The sequence below is a fragment of the Pseudophryne corroboree genome, chromosome 3 (assembly GCF_028390025.1).
Source record: "Pseudophryne corroboree isolate aPseCor3 chromosome 3, aPseCor3.hap2, whole genome shotgun sequence".
Classification (NCBI taxonomy): Eukaryota; Metazoa; Chordata; class Amphibia; order Anura; family Myobatrachidae; genus Pseudophryne; species Pseudophryne corroboree.
Window position 1 is genome coordinate 139,550,177 of NC_086446.1, and position 6,467 is coordinate 139,556,643.

The 6,467-nt window shown below is 34.7% G+C and overlaps 6 non-coding genes across 6 annotated transcripts; all 6 read left to right on the plus strand.

Annotated features, from left to right (window-relative positions):
• Positions 1-557: 557 nt before the first annotated feature.
• Positions 558-631, plus strand: TRNAS-ACU (transfer RNA serine (anticodon ACU)). Its single transcript has one exon. It is a non-coding gene; the product is annotated as a tRNA-Ser (tRNA).
• Positions 632-1,721: 1,090 nt separating this feature from the next.
• TRNAS-ACU (transfer RNA serine (anticodon ACU)) lies at positions 1,722-1,795 on the plus strand. The gene has a single exon. It is a non-coding gene; the product is annotated as a tRNA-Ser (tRNA).
• Positions 1,796-2,889: 1,094 nt separating this feature from the next.
• Positions 2,890-2,963, plus strand: TRNAS-ACU (transfer RNA serine (anticodon ACU)). The gene has a single exon. It is a non-coding gene; the product is annotated as a tRNA-Ser (tRNA).
• A 1,093-nt stretch (positions 2,964-4,056) lies between these two features.
• TRNAS-ACU (transfer RNA serine (anticodon ACU)) lies at positions 4,057-4,130 on the plus strand. The gene has a single exon. It is a non-coding gene; the product is annotated as a tRNA-Ser (tRNA).
• Positions 4,131-5,222: 1,092 nt separating this feature from the next.
• Positions 5,223-5,296, plus strand: TRNAS-ACU (transfer RNA serine (anticodon ACU)). Its single transcript has one exon. It is a non-coding gene; the product is annotated as a tRNA-Ser (tRNA).
• A 1,097-nt stretch (positions 5,297-6,393) lies between these two features.
• Positions 6,394-6,467, plus strand: TRNAS-ACU (transfer RNA serine (anticodon ACU)). Its single transcript has one exon. It is a non-coding gene; the product is annotated as a tRNA-Ser (tRNA).

The following is a 6,467-nucleotide window of genomic DNA, read 5'->3' on the forward strand; positions in this document are numbered from 1 at the left end:
TTCTCACAAAATCGTTGCCCCAATGCATCATTGAAATTCAAGCTGGAAAGATGATTTTAATATATCACTTGTACATTTTGTATTGCTCTTCTGGTGACAATGTAGTTTGTTTTTGTCAATTACCATTTTAATAATAGGGTAAAGAAAATTAAGTGGATTTTTGAAAGAAAACAATACTGTCAATATACTATTAAAACAAATTAAAATGGTAAAAGTTATTGTACTTTAAGTAAACATAAAATAGCTAACATATCAATCCCAGTTTTGGATTACTTTAATTAACAAAAAAAATGCATATAGCAGAGGATAGTTTCAATCTGCCTACCTCTGGGTAATGGGCCCAGCATGCTTCCATTGCAGTACTCTGCTGCACATGTAAGTGCAAGAGATCCTGAAGCACTCACTCATCATGGGAAAGTACCAATGTGTTTCTTCGTTGGTTGATTTAAGAAAATTCTTACAAAAACTCTCCAGATTATTGACTTTTTAAAGTTTTTCTAGGAAACGTTCTAGATGAATGCTTATGAGCCTTTGTCAGGATGTACTTTTTGCAAAGTGTCTCTGTGGCGCAATCGGTTAGTGTGTCTGGCTACTAACCAAAAGGTTGGTGGTTCAATCCCACCCAGGGACATAATTGACCTTGTGATCAGGTTTTGGTGATCTTTAAGTAGACAAGTCAAAATTTCAAACCCCATTTTATGGTGTAGGGTACCTGGCCTTCTCTGATGTAATCAGAGTTAGATTTGATTCAGTGATTTTATAAAAAACAGCTAGGAAGCACAATTTAGCAATGGGTAGCAGAGAAAAAAAATATGCTGGCAGAAAAATCCAATTGAGTGATTAAACAGCTCTTCATTTTCTGCCTTTATTTTTATGCTAACAAATTTGTTCTCTAAAAGTGTCCACAAAGCCAAGTCTCTGATTAACACCTTTGTAGGGATGGTTTTTCACCTATAACTAAATTAAACTTGCTTCATTGGAAAGGCAGCAAGATGCATCCTCATTTCAATGTCTACTGAAATAATACAGGTTGACACCAGGAAACATAAAACGCCACTGCATCCTTGCTGCTTTCTCATGTAGAAGTCTGTTTAATGTGAAAACAAGGTGATATCTAATTAGCACACAGGTAAGGAATTAAGAAAATCTTTATTTAAGGGTGAAGATGTTTCTCACAAAATCGTTGTTCCAATGCATCATTGAAATTCAAGCTGGAAAGATGATTTTAATATATCACTTGTACATTTTGTATTGCTCTTCTGGTGACAATGTAGTTTGTTTTTGTCAATTACCCTTTTAATAATAGGGTAAAGAAAATTAAGTGGATTTTTTAAAGAAAACTATACTGTCAATACACTATTAAAACAAATTAAAATGGTAAAAGTTATTGTACTTTAAGTAAAAATAAAAGAGCTAAAATATCAATCCCAGTGTTGGATTACTTTAATAAAAAAAATGCATATAGCAGAGGATAGTTTTAATCTGCCTACCTCTGGTTTATGGGCCCAGCATGCTTCCATTGCAGTACTCTGCTGCACATGTAAGTGCAAGAGATCCTGAAGCACTCACTCATCATGGGAAAGTACCAATGTGTTTCTTCATTGGTTGATGGAAGAAACATCTTACAAAAACTCTCCAGATTATTGACTTTTTAAAGTTTTTCTAGGAAACGTTCTAGATGAATGCTTATTAGCCTTTGTCAGTACCCACTTTTGCAAAGTGTCTCTGTGGTGCAATCAGTTAGTGTGTTTGGCTACTAACCAAAAGGTTGGTGGTTCAATCCCACCCAGGGACATAATTGACCTTGTTATCAGATTTTGGTGATCTTTAAGTAGACAAGTCAAAATTTCAAACCCCCTCTTATGGTGTAGAGTACCTGGCCTTCTCTGATGTAATCAGAGTTAGATTTGATTCAGTGATTTTATAAAAACAGCTAGGAAGCACAATTTAGCAGTGAGTTGCAGAGAAAAAGAAATATGCTGGCAAAAAAATCCAATTGAGTGATTAAACAGCTCTTAATTTTCTGGCTTTATTTTTATGCTAACAAATTTGTTCTCTGAAAAGTGTCGACAAAGCCAAGTCTCTGATTAACACCTTTGTAGGGATGGTTTTTCACCTATTACTAAATTAAACTTGCTTCATTGGAAAGGCAGCAAGATGCATCCTCATTTCAATGTCTACTGAAATAATACGGGTTGATACCAGGAAACATTAATGCCACTGCATCCTTGCTGATTTCTCATGTGGAAGTCTGTTTAATGTGAAAACAAGGTGATATCTAATTAGCACACAGGTAAGGAATTAAGAAAATCTTTATTTAAGGGTGAAGATGTTTCTCACAAAATCGTTGCCCCAATGCATCATTGAAATTCAAGCTGGAAAGATGATTTTAATATATCACTTGTACATTTTGTACTGCTCTTCTGGTGACAATGTAGTTTGTTTTTGTCAATTACCATTTTAATAATAGGGTAAAGAAAATTAAGTGGCTTTTTAAAAGAAAACAATACTTTCAATATACTATTAAAACAAATTAAAATGGTAAAAGTTATTGTACTTTAATGAAAAATAAAAGAGCAAAAATATCAATCCCAGTTTTGGATTACTTTAATTAACAAAAAAAATGCATATAGCAGAGGATAGTTTTAATCTGCCTACCTCTGGGTTATGGGCCCAGCATGCTTCCATTGCAGTACTCTGCTGCACATGTAAGTGCAAGAGATCCTGAAGCACTCACTCATCATGGGAAAGTACCAATGTGTTTCTTCGTTGGTGGATGGAAGAAACATCTTACAAAAACTCTCCAGATTACTGACTTTTTAAAGTTTTTCTAGGAAACGTTTTAGATGAATGCTTATTAGCCTTTGTCAGTATCCACTTTTGCAAAGTGTCTCTGTGGCGCAATCAGTTAGTGTGTTTGGCTACTAACCAAAAGGTTGGTGGTTCAATCCCACCCAGGGATGTAAGTGACCTTGTGATCAGGTTTTGGTGATCTTTAAGTGGACAAGTCAAAATTTCAAACCCCCTGTTATGATGTATGGTACCTGGCCTTCTCTGATGTAATCAGAGTTAGATTTGATTAAGTGATTTTATAAAAAACAGCTAGGAAGCACAATTTAGCAGTGGGTTGCAGAGAAAAAAAATATGCTGGCAGAAAAATCCAATTGAGTGATTAAACAGCTCTTCATTTTCTGGCTTTATTTTTATGCTAACAAATTTGTTCTCTGAAAAGTGTCCACAAAGCCAAGTCTCTGATGAACACCTATGTAAGGATGGTTTTTCACCTATTACTAAATTAAACTTGCTTCATTGGAAAGGCAGCAAGATGCATCCTCATTTCAATGTCTACTGAAATAATACAGGTTGACACCAGGAAACATTAACGCCAATGCATCCTTGCTGCTTTCTCATGTGGAAGTCTGTTTAATGTGAAAACAAGGTGATATCTAATTAGCACACAGGTAAGGAATAAAGAAAATCTTTATTTAAGGGTGAAGATGTTTCTCACAAAATCGTTGCCCCAATGCATCATTGAAATTCAAGCTGGAAAGATGATTTTAATATATCACTTGTACATTTTGTATTGCTCTTCTGGTGACAATGTAGTTTGTTTTTGTCAATTACCATTTTAATAATAGGGTAAAGAAAATTAAGTGGATTTTTGAAAGAAAACAATACTGTCAATATACTATTAAAACAAATTAAAATGGTAAAAGTTATTGTACTTTAAGTAAACATAAAATAGCTAACATCAATCCCAGTTTTGGATTACTTTAATTAACAAAAAAAATGCATATAGCAGAGGATAGTTTCAATCTGCCTACCTCTGGGTAATGGGCCCAGCATGCTTCCATTGCAGTACTCTGCTGCACATGTAAGTGCAAGAGATCCTGAAGCACTCACTCATCATGGGAAAGTACCAATGTGTTTCTTCGTTGGTTGATTTAAGAAAATTCTTACAAAAACTCTCCAGATTATTGACTTTTTAAAGTTTTTCTAGGAAACGTTCTAGATGAATGCTTATTAGCCTTTGTCAGTATGTAATTTTTGCAAAGTGTCTCTGTGGCGCAATCGGTTAGTGTGTCTGGCTACTAACCAAAAGGTTGGTGGTTCAATCCCACCCAGGGACATAATTGACCTTGTGATCAGGTTTTGGTGATCTTTAAGTAGACAAGTCAAAATTTCAAACCCCATTTTATGGTGTAGGGTACCTGGCCTTCTCTGATGTAATCAGAGTTAGATTTGATTCAGTGATTTTATAAAAAACAGCTAGGAAGCACAATTTAGCAATGGATTGCAGAGAAAAAAAATATGCTGGCAGAAAAATCCAATTGAGTGATTAAACAGCTCTTCATTTTCTGGCTTTATTTTTATGCTAACAAATTTGTTCTCTAAAAGTGTCCACAAAGCCAAGTCTCTGATTAACACCTTTGTAGGGATGGTTTTTCACCTATAACTAAATTAAACTTGCTTCATTGGAAAGGCAGCAAGATGCATCCTCATTTCAATGTCTACTGAAATAATACAGGTTGACACCAGGAAACATTAACGCCACTGCATCCTTGCTGCTTTCTCATGTAGAAGTCTGTTTAATGTGAAAACAAGGTGATATCTAATTAGCACACAGGTAAGGAATTAAGAAAATCTTTATTTAAGGGTGAAGATGTTTCTCACAAAATCGTTGCCCCAATGCATCATTGAAATTCAAGCTGGAAAGATGATTTTAATATATCACTTGTACATTTTGTATTGCTCTTCTGGTGACAATGTAGTTTGTTTTTGTCAATTACCCTTTTAATAATAGGGTAAAGAAAATTAAGTGGATTTTTTTTAAGAAAACTATAATGTCAATACACTATTAAAACAAATTAAAATGGTAAAAGTTATTGTACTTTAAGTAAAAATAAAAGAGCTAAAATATCAATCCCAGTTTTGGATTACTTTAATTAAAAAAAAATGCATATAGCAGAGGATAGTTTTAATCTGCCTACCTCTGGGTTATGGGCCCAGCATGCTTCCATTGCAGTACTCTGCTGCACATGTAAGTGCCAGAGATCCTGAAGCACTCACTCATCATGGGAAAGTACCAATGTGTTTCTTCGTTGGTTGATCTAAGAAACATCTTACAAAAACTCTCCAGATTATTGACTTTTTAAAGTTTTTCTAGGAAACGTTCTAGATGAATGCTTATTAGCCTTTGTCAGTATCCACTTTTGCAAAGTGTCTCTGTGGTGCAATCAGTTAGTGTGTTTGGCTACTAACCAAAAGGTTGGTGGTTCAATCCCACCCAGGGACATAATTGACCTTGTGATCAGGTTTTGGTGATCTTTAAGTAGACAAGTCAAAATTTCAAACCCCCTTTTATGTTGTAGGGTACCTGGCCTTCTCTGATGTAATCAGAGTTAGATTTGATTCAGTGATTTTATAAAAAACAGCTAGGAAGCACAATTTAGCAGTGGGTTGCAGAGAAAAAGAAATATGCTGGCAAAAAAAATCCAATTGAGTGATTAAACAGCTCTTAATTTTCTGGCTTTATTTTTATGCTAACAAATTTGTTCTCTGAAAAGTGTCCACAAAGCCAAGTCTCTGATTAACACCTTTGTATGGATGGTTTTTAACCTATTACTAAATTAAACTTGCTTCATTGGAAAGGCAGCAAGATGCATCCTCATTTCAATGTCTACTGAAATAATACAGGTTGACACCAGGAAACATTAACGCCACTGCATCCTTGCTGCTTTCTCATGTGGAAGTCTGTTTAATGTGAAAACAAGGTGATATCTAATTAGCACACAGGTAAGGAATTAAGAAAATCTTTATTTAAGGGTGAAAATGTTTCTCACAAAATCGTTGCCCCAATGCATCATTGAAATTCAAGCTGGAAAGATGATTTTAATATATCACTTGTACATTTTGTATTGCTCTTCTGGTGACAATGTAGTTTGTTTTTGTCAATTACCATTTTAATAATAGGGTAAAGAAAATTAAGTGGATTTTTGAAAGAAAACTATACTGTCAATATACTATTAAAACAAATTAAAATGGTAAAAGTTATTGTACTTTAAGTAAAAATAAAAGAGCAAAAATATCAATCCCAGTTTTGATTACTTAAATTAACAAAAAAAAATGCATATAGCAAAGGATAGTTTCAATCTGCCTACCTCTGGGTTATGGGCCCAGCATGCTTCCATTGCAGTACTCTGCTGCACATGTAAGTGCAAGAGATCCTGAAGCACTCACTCATCATGGGAAAGTACCAATGTGTTTCTTGGTTGGTTGATGGGAGAAACATCTTACAAAAACTCTCCAGATTATTGACTTTTTAAAGTTTTTCTAGGAAACGTTCTAGATGTATGCTTATTAGCCTTTGTCAGGATGTACTTTTTACAAAGTGTCTCTGTGGCGCAATCGGTTAGTGTGTCTGGCTACTAACCAAAAGGTTGGTGGTTCAATCCCACCCAGGGACG